The following is a 20,264-nucleotide window of genomic DNA, read 5'->3' as shown; positions in this document are numbered from 1 at the left end:
ATCCAACAAGAGTCTATTAGGTTGTCTACTCTAGGTCAAGCCATGGGAAAGTCCCCCAGTGCCTTGAGCCCCATATTATATACTGGTTTGGGGAATTGCGTTTAACCTAGGTGTGTTTCACATGTCAGACAAAAAAATGTAATTGTTTTTCAGTTGTTATAGAGCAAATGGCATCACCTCTAGAGTGTTTTTCTAATACAATGGAAATGTACCATTTTCTGCAAGCATGTCCATTTGGTTTGATGAGAATGACAAGGGATTTTTTCATAGCATCCCAGGGACCCATTCCCAGAGTTGAGACCACCTATATAGAATAGCATAAGAATCATTTTATGAAATTATTGGGTCATTTTAACCAGATCTATGCTACTGGGAAACTAACCTCTCTAAGATGTAGTTCATCATCTGTAAAATTGGGGAATTGTAGTTAATGATTGCTAGGGGGCCTTCTGGCTCTAAAATATGTTTTAAATTATTGGAGGAATCTTGAGATTTTTATATATCTGGGATGTTTTTGCTGATGACTTAAATTTCTGGGTTTCTGCAAACACAACTCTAGAGTGAGGGGAAGGCCCTGTTTTAATTTATTGCTTGGCATTTTGCATTGTTTGGTTTGATGGCCATTTTCAAAGGGTCTGACTGAGTTATTATTCAGGACTAACAGAATGGTGAAGCAGAAAGAGCACCAGATGAGGAGTCAAGAGATTTAAATCACGGTTCCCGTCCTGCCAGTAAGTACTGGCGTAACTGTAAGCAAGTCAATGTAGACCCTGAGCCCCAGTTTCTTTTCTATTCACTGGTAAGGTTGGGTTCCATGTCCTCCAAGGTTTCTTTTTGCTCTAAAATTCTTTAGTTTTATGCCTAGATATACATTCAGTTCACTTCTGATCTAATCTGTCTTTGTGAAACAAAATCACTGACCATAAGTTGTTTGCATGAATGGGTCTCCCATATTTACTATGGACTTCCTGAAACATGAGAACTAAATGTGATTAGAGACATGTGCATTTTACTGAGTGAGTTCTGTAGTGCCCAGACCCATGCATGGCTGACTCCACTGCCATTTCTGACCACATACTGGTAGTCCCAGTTACAACAGCTTATTTCCTTCCATCCTAGTGAAATGCCCTCGCTGGTAGCTTCAGACCTTCGGCTGCCCATGTCATTAGGTTCAGGAATTTCTTTCTCGCCCTAGGGCCTTGTATTTGTTGTCATTTAACAGAGTGGATTCATGACTCAGGTCTGACCTCCTGTTTATGAACAGTTGATTAATGATGACAGGTTTATTGATTTGGGGCCAGTGATTCAGCTTGGACCTCTGGATTGGGGTCCAGCCCAGGCACTCTTCAGGGTGCTAGTCTATTACCATATCCAGTGTTTTGTCTTAATCCCCAGCTTCATGAGTCAGAACTGTACACTTGGCCCCATCTCGTTTCCTTTGCTAAGGCATTTTATTTACTTCATCCATCCATTTATCCGACAGGAATTTATTGTGTCTACTTTAAGTCAGGCCTAAAGAGAAAAACAATGAAATATGATTACTACTTTCAAGGAGTTCACCCACTCTTGGACAAGTTTATAAATCAAGCCAAAGCTTCAAAATCCATTATTTACCTGGTGCTCTGATAGAAGAGCTAGTTAACAGTAAAGAGGATCATAGTGATTACTAATACTTCAGTGCATTTTATGGTTTATTGAGTAGTTTTCAAAGTATATTAGTTCCTTTGCAAAACTTTATGATGTCAGGTATCATTATTTCAGCTTATAAATGAGGGAAAAAAATGACTTGGCTTTAGTGCTTTGTCAAGGATAACACATTTACTTAGAAAAATTATTTATTGACCTCCTGCTATACGTCAGATATTGTTCCAGCAGTAAGCGAAGCAATGTCTTTCTCTCCATGGAGCTATGATCTAGATAGGGGTACCAACCATGCACAGGTAAACAAAAAGAATGTTAGATATCAAGCAGTGGGCTGGTATAGATGGAGCAAGTGTGCTAATGTAGATAGCATGGTCAGGGAAAGCCTTCTGAGAAAGATAATGTTTGAGCAGAGACTCAAATTAAGTGAAGAAGCCAACTGTGCAAGGAACATGGGGAAGACTACGCAGGCAGAAGGAACAGCAGGTATAAAGGCTCTGAGGTCGGACCTGTTTGATGTGTCCAGACAAGCAAGAAGGCCAGTGTGGCTGCAGTAGACTTTGCCTCAGACCCCCCAAGATCATGGGCGTGCCTTAGAAGGCTCTCTTTTCTAAGATGCATGCTTGATATTTAACAGGAATCAGACCGTGACATTTCTAGAAGACAACAAATCTTAGATGTCTGCTTGTGAAAGGAATCCCCCTGAGGTTGAGGAGAAAGAACTAATACGAGTCGCAGTTGACACAGTATGCCCATCTTACGTGCTTACTGACTGCTGCTCCCCACAAGGGTTCGTTCATATGTTCCCTCTCTTCTGTCTTGGTGTGGGCACAACCAAACAGAGAGGGAAGTCCTCGAGTTCCACGGCTTCATTTATATATGGATTCGATCTCAGGGGAAATTCAGGTTCTTTCTTCTGTATTTTTTAACCTCTTTCCTGAGAGTAGTAGCCTCTATACCTAGCCTGGCACCTTATATGTGCTGGTTGGTGAATAGACTGTGTTGTGACCCTCAACATAGGAGCCAAATGCCAATTTGTTCATTTGAACTGAGAAGCACTCTTCTCTGCCTACCAGGCCAGCCATTTTGTTTCACATGTCTAGTTGGGATGTTACTTTTTGTGTTTTGAAATAACTCATACAGCAAGCACATTTCTAGGTACTGAACTTCAGTAAACCCCTGCTGTTCATTATAGTGTTTCTCCACCTCAAGATTGCAAAATTGGCATCATCCAGGAGATTAGAGTGAGCTTTGGGACATCTCCACTAACATCCTTATCAACTTGAGGACAGGGCTTAGAGTAAGTGTCACCACACTATAACCCAGATCTTAGAGCTAAATCCAGGTGAGTGAGAGGATAACCCGATGCCAGTTAGAATGGCCATCAGGGCCTGGATTTTACTGCTTCAGGATTTGAAGCTTAAATCTGAGGCAACAGGAAGAAACTTTGTGAATACTTCCTCTAGTCTGAAATTGACATCCCAGAAGCCAGGTCTTTCTAATATACAGAAACTAACTCCGGTGAGTCCCACATGTCAGGCCTGGACCTAAGGGAAATAACTCTGTGGGCTTCAGTCTAGATCCACTAAAGAACCCATTCTCTAGTGCCTGATGTTATTATGAAAGAAAGAGAAAACCTGCAATTATCCTAGCCTTAAAAATCTCTACCCTTAACAGAAGGCCTCTTGTTCCCCCCTAAAAAGAGCACGTTAAGGCCAAATCTTTTTCTACTTTTAACTGAAATAAGAGCAGTAACATTTACAGAGCACCTATAGCTTGCCATTTCCTATGCCTGGCAACTTAAACACATTGTTATATGCTCACGCCCATCTTCTAGGCAACATGTTCATATTTTATAGAAGAGGAAACTGAGGTGCAAAATAGTTAGTGACCTGCCCAAGGTCATACATGTAATTAAGAGTACAAGTGGCATATGAGTAAGGGTCTGTTGATTCTATGGCAACTGTACTTCTCCATCAAAAAGAGAGAGAGAAGAAAAAGACATCTTTAAATCTGAAGTCAAGAAAGAAAGTATTGAGTTATTCCCTAAGCTGACATCTTCATTGTTTAATTACTTGTTAGACTGTGTATTTTTTCAAACTATTCTTATTCCGCTCTTATTCAGACACTCCAAATGGCTTTTTTGTGTTTCCCGGACCTGGTCTCATTCTTACACATACATCAGTGATGGTGACATGTCCTTTATTATTTTTTTAAGTCTTGCCCATTACAAGGCATTGTGTGATGAGAAAGGTGGCTTAGATGATAAAAAAAAAAAAAAAAAAAAAAAAAAAAAAAAAAAGATTGCGAGTTTTCCCTGCACACGGTGGATGGAATGAATAACGCATGGCCGTTTATGTTAAAAGGTTTCCTTTTACCTGAGTTTGGCAATTTCCAGGGTCATCTTGGTGAAATTAGATTTTAATTCTGAAATATTGTTGCTGGAAATGTTCCCAGTGGCCAATTCGCATCTCCTGAATAATAGGATTTGAGCCAAAATTGAAAGTGCTAGTAAAGTATGAGGAATATCTGCCACATAACCTTTGGGAACACGTTATCTTTTCCTTTTCTTTTCTTTTGTTTGTTTGTTGCTGTTGTTGTTGTTGTTGTTTAATATAGAGTTTTACAAGTGTAAGGAGTTATTACCATGTTGCATGTATCTGACGTTCCTGAAAAACAGAAGTGCACCTTAGATGAATGTTTTCCAGTTAACTTGAAATCTCCTCCATTGTACCTTTTAAGTGCGACCTGAGGGATTCCGTGTCATTCCTGTTCATCTTTTACATCTCTTCCTTTCTGCTGTGTTTTGAGCACAAGAGAGCGAGGTTTCTTGCTAACCTCTCTGACATACTTGTGTTGTAGACAATGCAGGAAAAAGTGATTCTTACTATGTCTTCCCTATAACCAAAGTATGTAGAGAGCCATTAATAAATAAAGGCAAATCCGTCCAGACCCTTGTATAAGCACGTGGAATCCACACCCAACACACAGAAACACCTTCCAACTTCTAGTCGGCTGTAGTAAGTGTAAACTCTGACTAAACGATGCCCAACAAGTTTATTGTATTAAGGAGTTAATTTCTCCATATGTGTGGTAGCCCCATTGCCATCAAGGTCAAGATTACCGTAAGCTCTTTGTAGTTGTGGCATAGCTCATTCTCACTTAACCCACATTGTCATATTAAGCCTGGCTTCCAATTCTGGGAAATATGAGAGGAAAAGTTCTAACTTTGTAACGTGGTGCTTGAGAACTGAATCTGTCACATAATGGGGTTTCCCTGTCACAGGAAGCAGAAGGGGCACTGGTGACTCTTGTTCCCAACAGCTTTCAAAGGTGAGTGGTACAGGCAGAGATTTTCGAACATGGGTGAATTCTTTCCAAAGGTTTCTTTTAATTCAAAGTCATGCTCACTTTGTTTCTTGTTACACTTTAATAATCTGAATTTAGGGATAGATTTCGCTACTGCCATATTCGCCAGTGTTCTCCAGAGAAACAGAAGCAGTAGGATGTGTCCACATGTGCATGTATGTGTGTATGGATACTGAGATTTATTATAAGGAATTGGCTCACACAATAATGGAGACAGACCAGGCCCATTGTCTACCGTTAGCAAGCTGGAGACCCAGGAAAGCCAATGATGTAGTTAGTTCCAGTCTCAGTCCTAAGACTTGAGAATCAGGAGAGATGATGTTTCAATTCCAGTCTAAAGGCCAGCAGCCTGGAGACCTAGGAAGAGACAACATTCCAGTTGGAATCTGAAAAAAAAATCCCTCTTCCTTGAGAGAGGGTGAGCCTTTTTGTTCTACTCAGGCCTTCACCTGATTGGATGAGGGCTGTCCACAGTAGGGACCACAATCTGCTTTACTTGGTCTACCAATTCCAATGTTAATTGCATCCAGAAACACTCTCACAGACACACCCAGAGTCATGTTTGACTAACTATCTGGTCACCCCACAGCCCAGTCAAATTGACATATAAAATGAACTGTCACAACTACTATCCTAAATAAGATTTAAAGAATAGTTGTGATTCAGTTTGCTATGGATTTTTAATCTCCTCTGCCACCTTCCCTTCTTGCCCAGAGAATTACCCTAGTTCTTGGTCTCTGAAGGTGTTCAGAGTTTAAAGATTCCCTTCTAAGAAGTAGATGGAGGCATGAGGGTAATATCTAGCATGGTAATTAAAAGGGAATAAGAGGTAAATGGAAACCCTTTAACCGATTTCAGTCTCTTATTATTTGATGACTTGATTACTTATAGTTAAAATCATTCAGGTACTCTCTTGTCCATACTGGGAGGCAGTCTCAATTCTGGCAAACCCTAGAACACCCCTGCTCCTTTTCTTTCCTCGCACATTGCTAGCTGTAAGACACTGGGTGAATGCCAATCCCTTCACTTTCTGCTACAAACTCTAAGACAACTTCAGTGGCAAACTTTTTTTGCTTCTTCATCCTGCCCCTTACCTCCTGCGTGCTCCATCTGCTTGACATCAGCAACTCCATCATTGGCCCTCTTTCTGCTTCCTCTTACACAGGCCTCCCAGAGCATATCAAATCAACTATGTGTTAAACTGTGTGTAGCAGAGTGTGACTGACTGGTGTGGATAAGAGAAGGTAGTCAGAAAAGGAAGGAAGGAGGAGGTGGAGGTAGGAACCACGGGCTGGACTAGTGGAGGGTTCAGTGTAGGGCTCTGCTGAGTATTTACAGTGCACCAGGCATGGTGCTGAGAAGATCAAATGCGCGCGCGCGTGCACACACACACACACACACACACACACACACTCCTCAAAAATGGTCCCTGTTTTACGGACATTAAAGTCTCAAGGAACATCTGATGACTAGTAAGTGGTGGGATCTGAACCCCAAAACAGGTCTTTATGATTCCCAAACACATTGTCACGTTCATTGTGCATTCTGAATTTGGTCACAGACAAAGGAAGGGGAGAGTGTGTTCCAAAACATTATTTAATTTGAACAAAATCACAGAATCTGCTATCAGCAAATTCTTTATTAGAAAATTATTTTTGGAATTAATTCTGAGGTAGTGAATTTATCAATGTTGGGTTCAGTACTTTCATGAAAGTTTTATTGGAATTTATCTAAATTAGAATGTAAATCACTTCCCATTATTCCCTTCCTTAATGCATCCCATTGACATAAAATGGGTATAAAACAAAGATCAGACTTTTGAAAAGCATCTTCTCCAAGACGTTCTGTTGATCTGGTCGCTTCCCACCTGTCTGAATTCATCTCGTACTGTCCTCTATCTTATGTAGAGGTAAATGCGACACCACTGCAGTCACATTGGACTTCTTTGTGTTCCTCAGATGGGCCACACCCATCCCCCTCTCCTTGGATCTTCCCATGGCTGACTCCCTAGCTTCATTTGGGTTTCTGTTCAGAGGCAACTTCTTCAACCCCCTGTCAAAAGTGCACCCACCCTCCCTCCTCACCCTCTACCCTCTTGCACTGCCTCCTTCTTCACAGAATTTCATGGCTCTGACTGGCTAATGCTCCAGTAATAAGAGACAGATGCATTCCTTTATTCTCCGAGCAGACAGGATTTTCCAAGGCTTCAGTTTTCCAAGGGTGCTGTGTTCAGTTGCTATACTCTTTTGAGAATACATGCATGAAATGTGGGAAGAATATTAGCCTTAGGGGTACACACCAGGGAAGCGGCAACAGACATCACCTCTGGAAGACTACTTTTGCTTGTTAGTTTAAGGCTAAAAGTAATTGTGGAAATTGGTGACACATCTGAAAGACAGAGAGTGCATGTGATACCATCCTTTGGAAGGCCAATTTGGACATCAAAACTTGAACAGAAGGGCCAAATTAATAGGTAAGACAGCTCCAGTGCTGGGGGTACAAGAACTAGCCTTCTTTTTTTCTGAACTTGTCCTCAAAACCTTTCTCACAAGTATCAAAAAGGCCCTGGGTCCTTTGAAGCTGTAACTTGAAGTCTCATAAAAGACACCGTCGTGTACAACTGACAACTTTTCCTAATGAAACAGAGAGCAGGCAGGACAGGTAGCTCCCTTGGGGTGTATACCCCGGTGAAAGAATCTATTTTGGGAGGGATTTTCACAGCGTGCATTTTTAATATCACTCAGGCCAACGTCTTAATCAGGCTTTACTGGTGGGGAGCGCTCCCTGCGCAGCAAGGATTGCCACGGCGGGAATTTAATCTGAACACTTGGCATAGGCCAAATCATACTTCACTTATTTTCCTTTCTGTGTCTGCTTAAGATAAATGAGTCCCCTCCTTTATCAACAATAGCTCAGGATTCATAAGCTCACATATTTCACCTGGGACAGGGGATGTAGCAACTTGTACTTTATTATCCATCTCTCATTTTCTTCCCTTCAAACGATCGATAAGTTCTCCACCGAGGTCTCTTTTTAAAGGTTGCTTACAAGTTTCTGTTTCAGAACAACGTGCTGGCAGTGGTGTTCGTGCCTAAATCCTCCCCAAATCTGGGTGTGCATCCGGAGTAATTTGCGAGAGTTTTTGCAAGAATTTCCTTGGAAAAACTTCAAGTCACATAAGACGCCCTAATTGCAGCTCCTCGGATTTGTGGGCACCAGTTCCCAATGACAGTTGTAATTTGTTGTCGTCCAGAGATCATCCCATTTCCTGGGCCTCATAATACAGGACTTTTTTAGGTGGAAGAGACTTTAATGTTTATGCTGTCCAACTACCCACGATGACATAAGACGAAATAGGCTCAGACTGGCCAGGCTTGTCCAAGTTTGCATTAAGGCCTAGCAGAAGGATCAAGGCCAGCACCCAAGTGCTATACTCTTAGGATTCCATGAGATGTACTTACATTTCCTTGCAAACAGTCTTGCACGATAATCTTTGATATCTAGAGGTATACCTCAATCCCCATGGTGATCTGTTTGCCTGGGTGGCCACCCAGCACAGTACTGGTCTGGATAGATGGTACCTTGGGCTTGTTAACTTTTCAGCCTGGCCTGACTTCATTTGCGAGCCATACTCATGGTTCTTTATGGTTGACAGAGGACTTTTCATCCGGTCAGTCAAAATTTACTGTCTATCTACTCAGCATAAGGGTTCTTACAGGTGATTGGGGATAAAAATACAGCTAAAATACTGCCGTTGCCTGCTAGAAGCTTTCAGTCGAGAGAGAGAGAGAGAGAGAGAGAGAGAGAGAGAGAGAGAGAGAATGAATAAAGAGAAGAAAGAGCAAAGCATGGTCAGGCATGCCCTGGCTGTTACAGCATCTGCTCTGAATTGACTTATGCTCACATTTCACAAGCTACAACAAATCTCAGAGCCAAAGCACCATACATGGGTGGGGAAATATAACCCTGCATGTGCCCAAAGTCAGAGAGCAGCACAATTTTCAAAATCATGGCTGCTCTATCCTCTGATATCCCTGGCTGACTCTGCTGTTATGCTTCCATGGACATATAACTTGGGTGAGAAATGAATCTTTGTTGTTTGAAGCCACTGAGCATTTAGTTGTTTTTATCATGGTACAACCTAACCTCTTCTGACTGATGCACATGGATTGTCTGATTTAATCCTCAGTTTAGAAGATATAATTACCTTGGTTATCGAAGTATTTATACAAGGAAGAGTGAGATATAGAAAGTTAAGTGGAAGAACTAACACTTAACCCGTGATACTGATTGCAGAACTCGTATTCTTAGCCTTACTGAAATGCTCTGTGTATCTATCTGTCTGTGTCTGTGTGTTCCAGTTACTGAAGAAAGGTTGCTTCTAAAGGATTTAAGAGAATCAGGGAAGATTTCCTAAAGAAACTAATAGGTATGCCCTGAAGGACAAGTAGGTATAAAGCAATTTGAAAATAAAGAGAATTAGGCTCATGGATAGATAGATAGTTAGATAGGGGTGTGTGTGTGTGTGTGTGTGTGTGTGTGTGTGTGTGTGTGTGTGTGTGTAACCCTCCTCTTTGGCTGATTAACTCACCCCCAGGAAAGTATACAGCAAAGAATGTCCATCCATACATTACTACTGTCAACCAGGAAATATAGAATGCTTCAGATATCATGGCCTTGGATCTATAAATCATTAAAAGCAACTTTATGAAATGTTATAAAACATAAGTGAGGAATCACAATTTCTGACCCACTGAGGCACCAAAGCAATTTGGCAGCTATGTGTGTCTTATACCCCCACTTTGTCTCTGTCTCCTCTTTTTTCTTCCCTCCTCCTCCTGCTCCTCATTCTCATTCTTTTCTTTCTCCCTCTCTCTCCTCTCTGCCCCTCTATACTTCTCTTTCTCTCTCTCTCTCTCTCTCTCTCTCTCTCTCTCTCACACACACACACACACACACACACACACACACACACACACACTGTTCTAACCAATCTATGAACTTTTAGCTTTGTGGTAACTGCAGTAGTAAGGAAAAGAAAGAAAAACTACAAGATAAATTGACATCAGTGGTAAAAGAAAAGGAATACGGATGCATTTGAGATTCTGTAGCATTTCAAACAAAGGATCAGAAGCTCTGACCTAGACACTGAGCGGTCATCTGGGCCTCTCTCTTGCTGTTGTGTTACTCATCAAGCACTGATATTTTTAATGCTCCCTGGAAAAGAAGACCACCAATTACCACCATAGCCTAGCTCACAATGTGATTGCCTTGACTACAGACCCACGCCCTATGTCTAATTCAGCTCTGTCTTCCTTCTTGCTACTCCTCCCACCCTCACCTTGGTCCTTGATGACCGACACTTGCCACCCTGTTCCTTTAGTAACTCCATACCAGGTATAGGCACATAATAGGGTTGTCTCTTACTGGCACTCTCTCTAACCTCCTATGTCCTTCCCCTGGCACGCATCTCTAAACTGGTTCTCTTTGCTGATTTGGGGAATTCCAGAGCACATAATACTGTGTCTCTGAAACCGGATTCCTCTTTTCTGTGAACATTATTAGATGTCTGTTACTCCTTAAAAAAAAAAACTTGTTAAATTTCGTACTATAAGATTCCCTCTTTTAAATATATGTTTCAATGACTTAAAAAAAATTTAATGTTTATTTGTTTTTGAGAGAGAGACAGACAGACAGAGCATGAGCAGGGGAGAAGCAGAGAGAGAGGGAGACACAGAATCTGAAGCAGGCTCCAGGCTCTGAGCTTTTAGCACAGAGCCCGATGTGGGGCTCGAACCCATTAACCATGAGATCATGACCTGAGCTGAAGTCAGATGCTTAACTGACTGAGCCACCCAGGTGCCTCAAAGCTTACACTGAATGTTTCAATGACTTTTAATAAATTTACTCAGTTATGCATCTGTCACTACAATCTGATTTTGGAGAATTTATGTGACCCCAATAAATTCATCTAGCCTATTTCTGGTAACACTTTACTGCCAATCCCAGACGACCACTCATCTACTTTCTGCATCAGTTTACTTCACTGGATATCGTATATGAACACAGTCATACAATACATGGTCTCTTGTGTCTGAGGCCAAAAACTTAGCATGTTTTTGAGGTCCATCCGTGTTGGACATACCAGCATTTAATCTTTTTTATTGCTGAAATGTATCCCATTGCACAGCTAGAGAATATTTTTTTATATCTCTTCATCACTTAATAGATATTAGAGTTGTTTCCAGCTTTTGGTTATTGTGAATCTTACTCCAGTGAACGTTTGCGTGCGGGTCTTTGTGCGAACATACATTTTCACTTATCTTTGGCAAGTAGCTAAGAGTGGAATTTCTGGGTCATATGGTAATTCCAGCTTTAACTTTTTAACAGTCAAACCTTCTTCCAAAGTTTTGCCCCATGTTGTGTTCCTGTTAGTGGTATGTGAGAGTTCCTGTGCATCTATATCCTTGCCATCATGTACGTCACTCACATGTATTTTCTTTAGTCTAGAAGCTCCTAGAAGGGAGAGACTCTATCTACATGTCTCCTCACTTGGCTTCTAGGACAGGGCTGGGCACCCACTAAGAGCTTAGCAGTGCCACATGGAGTATGGTGATGAAGGACTTTTGTTTTCGAGTTAGGGTGTGTCAGCATGTCTGAGCAACAGTTTCCTCAACTGTGCAATGGGTTAACAGTGCCTACTGCCAGTAAGGATTAATGGAGATAATGTCAATAGGGTGCTTTGTCTAATGCATATGGAAATGGTAGCTTTGATATTATGGTTTTATATTTGTATGGATTCATGCTTTCTGAACTATCCCTGGTTTAGCCTATTTCTCTTTTGCTCTCACAGTCACATATTTAGATAGTGTGTGCTGGGCCATGGGGATTGAATAGCGAGTGACACAGTATTTCTCATCTCAAAGAACATTGAAGTCTGGCAAGGAAGGACATAGATGGAAATGGATCCCTGTAGTGCCATGCGATAAATGCTCTAATGGAGATGTGCACAGGATATGAGGAGACCTCAGACAGGGACCCCAGACCAGGAAAAGACATCTAACAAGAACCAAAGGACTGGGGAGAGGGCCAGAAGGGTTAGAAAGAGCATTACTGCCCAAGGAAGGACATATGCAAAGACTTGAAAAGGGGAAGAGTTGGGAGAAATTGCTAGCGTATTTTGTGCCAGAGAGAAGGGAGACTGGCAGGAGACGAGGCTGGAGAAGTGTGCAGGTGCCAGATGAAGACGGTGTTAAATATTACATTAAGGAGTTTCTCCTTACCTGTGCTGCTCTGTTCTGTCACATTTTACAGGCTGAGGAACTCCAAAGAAGATGGTTCAATACGTGAATGGCAGAAGTGACCATTTATAGATAGATTAAAGGGGGAAAAATTAGAGCAGTCTCCATATCTCTGACACTCTGATTCAATATTTATCAATCTTTTTTTTATTGCCTCCTCTCCCCCAGAACATTTTTAGATATATATTTTCCCTAATTGTCCCCCCACTCATGAATTTTTAATACTGTATATGTACTCTATACCTAGTCTATTTAATACATATACTGTATATGTACTCTATACCTAGTCATGATTTGTGCTTTATACATAAAAAAACTAAGATTTTTCTTAACTCCCTCCAGTCACCAAATTTCACCCACTGGGGACACTATCACCTTTGTTGAGAATGCATGTTCTGATCTATTGGACTCTGCTCAAGAGATAAGCCTAGGTTTTAACATTTTGTAATCGCCACAGTGCTCTTCAAAATGCACCCTTTAGAAGGAAGAAATTCTGTCATCAAACAAATATTTGCTGAGCCAAGCATTATTTTAAGAATTGAGACTATAGGGGTACCTGGGTGGCTCAGTCGGTTGAGTATCCGACTCTTGATTTTTGGCTCAGGTCATGATCTCATGGTTCTTGAGATGGAGTCCCATGTCAGGCTCTGCGCTGACAGCAGGAGCCAGCTTGGGATTCCCTGTTTCCCTCTCTCTGTGCCCCTCATACTTGCACTTTCTCTCTCTCTCTCTCTTTCAAAAATAAATAAACATAAAAAAAAAAGAATTGAGACTACAGTGAACAAAACTCCCGCCCCTCATAAAGCTTACATTCTGAAGCAACTTGTGTATAGATAAAAACGATCCACCCTTCAACAAAACCAAGTAATGCCTGCCATTAAAATTGCTCAGCAGGAGATAGGCTTGCAACTTGATTCCTAAAATAGAACTTGACAGTACTTCCAGCTTGGAAATATGCTGAAGGAATTAAAAACTTGTTTGATGCTAATGCAGAAGGAAAATCAGAAGAGCAAGAAATAGCAAGATCTTTAAATCAACATAATACTAATTCCCAGCCCTCCCCCCCCCCCCACAAAAGGCAGCAGAGCGTTTCACATCTCAGGAATTTGAGGACACCGCAGTGCTTTGCCAGCACCAGTGGGAAGGCCTCTGGGGACACCGGTGACTGTCTTTCATTGGCAGTGACTGAGAGAACCGTGGTCCCAAGCATGTGGTCCCTTTAAGTCTGGGAAGGGGACCTCTGCCATTGCTGTGGAAAGGAGACTTTGGGGAAGCTGGAACCCCACAGCCACTTCCTTCTAAGGTCGTATCCCCTCCTGGAGACCCTAGAAGACAGTGGCCTCTAGAATTCATGGCCTTGACAAATCTCTTGTCCACCCACCCACTCCCCCCTTTGGAAAACCTCTCTTTCTCACCTCCCTTCCTAACATAGTCCATTCAGTGAGAGTTACCTTTCACAAAAGATAAGAAACCCCACTGCTTTCAGGCTGCCTATGCTCCTTTGCTCTCAAAATCTCTAAGCCTCATAATTACAAAGCCTAGGAACCTATTTGAAATGGCAGTGAAAGTGGCCAGGGTCAGCGTGAGAGCTGGGAAGAAAGAAACAAATTAATATTTCAGTCCATTGTCCTGCCCCTCGGAAATCTCTTTATTTATTCTGTACTCATTTTGTAGAAAACTGTCCATTTGAAACAACCAACCAGTCTCGACCGCATAAAAAAGAACAAATGTCATCATTCTTGTACCAGCCCAAAGGGAGAGTCTCTGGATTGTACCCACCTCTGCTCCCATCCCCACCCCAACCCCTCTTTCCCTCAAAAGACCTTACACGGAGGCCATTCTAAATTTGAGAAAATACTGAGATTTCCTCATGTACGTGTGAAAAGCCCTGTGTGCCAGGCATGTGGGTAGACAGTGGTGTACTGCAATATATAGGACAGGAGAGGCCCTTCCCCAACTGGGATGACAGTGGGATCCTGACCCCCCCACTTTTGTTTTGAGCATGCTTTATAGACTTTAGGACCACTAACTGGACAGATCTGGCCCTGTGGAGCCCAGCTTTCTGGCTGCTAGAATTTTTATGCTTGCCTTTAAGAATATTGAAGTTTTACCATTTGAACAGGGGGACATAAAGCTCTGTTTCCTCCTAATTACTTTTGAAATGACTGTGAATCTTCCATCCAAATGCCTCTTTTGCATCTTACTGGGAGGGAAACTTTGCTTTAAAACTGACCTAAAGCTCCTATCTTAATAATACTGATAGCTTCTTATGTCTGCAGTTAAAGGTGAAATGTTTTAAATAAGGCTATTCTCAAGTTGTTTTGATGTGTATCAATCCAGTCTAATTGTTCCAAAGCCATAAAGAAGATTCTAATGTGGGAACATATGTAATTGGACACTCTAATTTGTATTATATTTAGAATATAGGCGCCAATAACAAAAAAGTATACTACTTGTAGACCTTTCCCACTAATACTTTAGGCAGATCTAGGGATTGGGATGAAGACTGGAAAAATGAAGTGATGATTCACAAGAATAGGAAGAACTGATAACTGAATGAAATGGTAGAGATCTGGCAAGTTTATGTTAAGTTTCCTACCAAAAGAGGTATTGAAGTAAATGTCAAATTACTGTTGCAAAGGAATCCATTGCCTGTTGGATGACATGAGCATTTCTCAGATGTTGGTCATCTGGCTTCTCCTTCACTCTGGCTGTGTGCCACCTGTATTATAAACTGTCTCTGAGGAAGGATAAAGAGAGGCCTTCTTTTTTTCTGACTCCCCATGGTTTGCAGCACACAATTATGTACACAGCAGTCTTTCCAGAAATAGCAGATGATTCATTTTGCTTATGCTCCTTGGCATGGAAAATAGTTGGGTTATAATAAAGAAATTCTGGACCCCAGAAAGAGAGAATAGAGGTGTTTGACCATAAGAACAGATGGCATTATTCTTGCAGTTGGAGAGGGCCCTCTGTACCATCACCGAGCACTCTCACCAAGTAAGTGAAAATCAAAATGGCAGAATGCAATCCAGCAGATACTTACATATATTACTTTTGCAAACATTAGATGAGGTTAGAATAATGAATAAGAGCATATAGTCTGAACTGGAAAGACTTGGGTTCAAATTACTGATCCTGTAATTAACTAGCTGTGCAACTATGAGCAAGTTACGGATCAGTATATTTTTTCACCTGTAAAATAAGGAAAATAAAGACTATATCATAGGATCATTAAGAAGATGGCATGAGATGATGTGTATAGCACTTAGTATATGACATGGATTATTGACACATGTTACTTTTTAAAGCAACGTACTATTTTGTAAATAAATCAATGAGAACTTAACTATTTTATAACAGGTTTTCTCATTACAATTGCTATTTATAGAAAATGACACACTACAGACAAGCAAAAAGAGGAAAATAAAACACTCATATCTTAGGCATGTAAAGATTTTCATTATTAACATTTAAGTATATTTCTCTCTAGAATTTTTCCCCTATGAAATTTCTTTGAGAATTTGTCCTATGTGCACATATGATTGTATGTGTGTATCTGTATGAATATTTATATATAGTTATATAAAAATGGTAAAAATGCACATATATTTCTTTATTGAGTTATTATTTCATTAATAATGGATTATGCAGCAGCGCCTGGGTGGCTTAGTTGGTCGAGCGACCAACTATTCATTTCAACCCAGGTTCATGAGTTTGAGCCCTGCATCAGGCTCTTCATTAATAGTGAAGCTTTTGGGTAGTTTTTAAGTTTTAATTTTTTTTCTCATAACTGGCAAGGTGATGAGCAACTCAATAAATAGCCAAATAATTTTGCATTTATAGTTTTATTTCCTTATGATTAAATTCATGAAGAAACATGGTGGTTTTCAGTAGAAATTCATAAAAATGAAATAAAGCATGGAAAACACAGAGTATAGTAATAAGCACATAGTAAGTTACCACTAAATATTAAGAATGGCAGATCTATACACTTTAATAAGAGGGGAGGGAGATAGATTTTATCTAAATAGGCTTGCTAATTACCCCAAATATAATTTTCTATGTAAGAATGTTTAGCCGTTCTTATCTAATACACATCACACAAACAAACCAGTTTAGTTGGTTTATAGATGTCAGGTTTAGTATGTGTTTCTATGAAAAGGTCTGTTTCTCCAACTAACAAAAATCATCAACATAAACCAAAACAAGATAATTGACATATACTTTGGGGGGTGGGGATTGGGTGGGTGTTAACTTTTTCTTTTTTTTTCTTTGGTTGTGGATTCTACCTGCTGCTAGTGTGATATGAACATACCCTCAGCCCATTGCTTCTCACACTGGGTTTGAATGCCCAGTCTGGGACCCTTTTGGCAGAGCTGTCCCCACAAGTACCAAAAATAGAAATATACAGATGGCATGTTATCCATGAAAGGACAATATTGACCTGAAAAATCTGTTCTCATCCACAAGCTGAAGTGCCGTTATGAAGGAGGGATGGGGAAAAGTGCCCATTTCCCACATAGTCATTCAATACCCCCCAATGTGGTGTCTGTCCTGAATATATTGACGGACAGACCATGTGGCAGTGCCAGAGAGAAGAAATGGTAGACTCAAGAGGAACTTGAGGAATCTGAGAAAATGTAACTTAGTGAAATAGGCTGGGTGTGAACTGGCAAACTGAAGAATATATAGTCCCTAGCATAGCCTAGATCAGCTACTCACTTCCAGCCAGTGGTGACTATGAGAGAAGGCAGGCTCAGGTTTCCCAAGGCTTCCAGCTTCACAGGAAGCTGAAAACCTGGAATTTTTATTTAAATCTTTCAGTTTTCACATGTGTTTGGGAAAATGTAGGAATAAATTTTTAAAAAGTATGTGTGTGTGTATGTGTTTTTATATATGTATGTGTATATTGTTTTATTAAAATGGGTCTCTGGCTTGCTAACTGCAGATATTGAAACTTGTCAGCCTCCACAATTGCTAAAGCCAGCTCTTTAAAATGAGTGATGAGTGTGTGTGTGTGTGTGTGTGTGTGTGTGTGTGTGTGTGTGTTCGTTCTGTTTCCCTGGAGAACACTGAGCGATACAGATACACACCCACACTTATTTGGAAAAAAGGAAACATGGTGGAAGGACAAGGAAAGAAGCTAGACTTCTTTGAATACATCTTGTTTTGTAGACTTGACTTTGGTGCCACCTAACAGTTCACAGAACTATAAAACGAAATTAAACCTTAAAACATTCATGAAAAATTGAAAGATGGTGGGGAATGAAATGATTAAACCTTACCAGACAGCAGGTTGGTGGCATAACCTAACTATACATAATGGAATTGTTTCAAGTGGTTTTGAAATCCAGTCATTTGACCGTACCTTCCTAGTAGGATGTGCTGTAGAGTTGTTTTAAGACAAATTTTAAATTGCTCTGCTTAATCATAATGTTAGAATAGTAGTGACTGTATATTGTGGGTTAAATCAAATGAGTAACCATTTTCTTGTTACTGAGAACACAGATTTTTGGTTTGAAAGAAAGGTAATAACATTGTCAGATCTATGAGATTCAATGGAAACATTCAAGTCCTAAATTTGAATTGAAGTTTAATGAGAATTCGTAGTTTATTCTATTAAAAAAAAAACATTCAGAACTTATTCTCCAGCTCTGTCCACAGAAACAAGGATCAACCCAGTAGCAATGAGCACCCGAAGCTCTCAGTTTGTGGTTTCTAATTACTACTTACTACAAAAAGCTGCCACAGGTGTTCTTAGTAGAAATGACTGGTTCCAGGCCTGGGACAGGATGTTCTGTGAAATAACTCTAGATAATTTTGTCATACCAGAAGCATAAGGTCCATCAAAGACTACTGGGTCATATTAAAATGACCTAGACACCAACTTGAAGAGGTTCCTGCTGAGCAAGGGTAGCACAGTTAGAACTTCAATAGCAATAAAAACTACACTGGAATGACGCAAGTAAAAAATGTCCATAATGATTCTTAGAAAAGAAAAAAGCACTCATTGGTTATCTTTGGAGGATACTAGGTGACCAATATTTTGAGGATCAATAAATAAAGGAGGAACAATCAAGCACCTTTCAGGTTTTTGTAAACCATAATTTAGGGTAACAGTTGATGAAATGCACTTTTTCCTGATAGAATACCCCAACTAATAAATTAAGAAATAATAGAATTAGTTTATCACCAATTTGAAATCTCTAGTGAAGTAATAGATCCTCTGGGCAAAGATCACCAGTGGCTGATGACATCACCGTGGAAGACATTGTATGTCTCCTGACAGAGCATGTATTAGAAAAATATCCTCCAGTTCAAAGATGTCATTGTCCCCATCTCAAAACCCCTGAATATGTCACATTTCATGGCAAAAGAGAATTAACATTATGTATAGAATTATGGTTGCTAATCAGATGACTTTAAAATGAAGAGATTGTCCTGAATTATCTAGGTGTGCTCAGTGAAATTGCAAGGATCTTTAAAAGTGGAAGAGGGAAGTGGAAGATTCATTGTCAGAGTCATCCAGTCAATGTGAACTTTGAAGATGAAAGAGGCCATGAGCCCAGGAGTATGGGCAGCCTCAAGAGCCTAGAAAAAGTCAAGAACTGGATTCTCCCTTAAAACCTCCAGGAAGGGGTGCAACAGGCCTGCTGGCACCTTGATTTTTGCCCTTTGAGTCCTGAATCAGACATGTACAAAACTGTAAGATAATGAATTTGTGTTGTTTTAAGCCACTGAGTTCATGGTTATTTGTGATAGTAGCAATAAAATACTAATATATTCCATTTCTTACAATGTGTTCTTCCTATAAAACTGAGTTCTCAAGCCTCTTTATCTAACTACCAATTTATAGGTAATACAGGAGACAGAAGAACACATTGTGTGAAATTATGGAATGCTCAACAAAATGTAAACTCTGGGCAATGCTATCACAAAAATGATATGTTTTCTTTATCGAATAAAGTATGTACATGTGTATGGATGTGAGAGAGAAACTGACTGACTTAGGAGACTTTCAGGAGATGATCTAGTATTTCATGTACCAACTAATTACAGCAGGGAACTGGATCCAAATAAGCAAATGTAAGGAGAGAAAATTTAAATGAATGAAATTTGAACATTGACACTGAGCATTAAATGATATTAATGAGTTTATTTATTTTTTGTTGTGATGGTGGTAGTCATGGTTATATTTAACCAAATGAAATGAGTGTGGTGGGTAAAGTAATGATAGCCATAAATGGATCATTGTTGAAGACAAATGACAGGTACACAGGTGTGTGCTATTTACACTTTCTATTTTTGTATACATTTTAATATCTCCATAATAAAATATTGGTAAAAATGTTGGTAACTAATTTGACTTCTTAAATATTTTGTGAGAAAAACATACCGTGTCCAAAAACTGGATTCGACCATGAGGCTACCAGTTAACAATTTCTGCATAAAGTTTTGGAAACTGGACCTTTTTCTTTAACCTGAGGAATTATCTTTTTCTTCTATCCCACTCACCTCCTGGCTCCCTTCTTTCTGCACTTCCTAGCAAAAGGGCTTCCGTCATCTGTGCTAGTAAATGACTAGGGGGCATTACAGATTGCTTGGAATAGAATTTTCTCATAATAAGTGAGCAAAGAGGGTAATATGCATAATTGCATTGAACAATACTTCCTAGTATTTTATTGGACCTCCTCTCATTTCACCCTCTCAAAAAAAGGGGGGCAATAACTTTGTTTCCGTTTTTTTTTAATAAATATTTTATTATTTTTTTTTATTCAACGTTTTATTTTTTTTATTTTTGGGACAGAGAGAGACAGAGCATGAACGGGGGAGGGGCAGAGAGAGAGGGAGACACAGAATCCGAAACAGGCTCCAGGCTCTGAGCCATCAGCCCAGAGCCTGATGCGGGGCTCGAACTCACGGACCACGAGATCGTGACCTGGCTGAAGT

The 20,264-nt window shown here is 40.2% G+C and overlaps 1 protein-coding gene across 7 annotated transcripts in view; it reads left to right on the top strand.

Annotated features, from left to right (window-relative positions):
• The window catches only part of SGCD (sarcoglycan delta), a 946,774-nt gene that overhangs the window by 711,462 nt on the left and 215,048 nt on the right, over nt 1–20,264 (top strand). The gene's annotated exons all lie outside the window — the stretch shown is intronic.

This window comes from Felis catus, chromosome A1 (assembly GCF_018350175.1).
Source record: "Felis catus isolate Fca126 chromosome A1, F.catus_Fca126_mat1.0, whole genome shotgun sequence".
Taxonomy (NCBI): Eukaryota; Metazoa; Chordata; class Mammalia; order Carnivora; family Felidae; genus Felis; species Felis catus.
The sequence above is the reverse complement of the archived record's forward strand: the minus strand, read 5'-3'. Positions and strand labels throughout refer to the sequence as shown.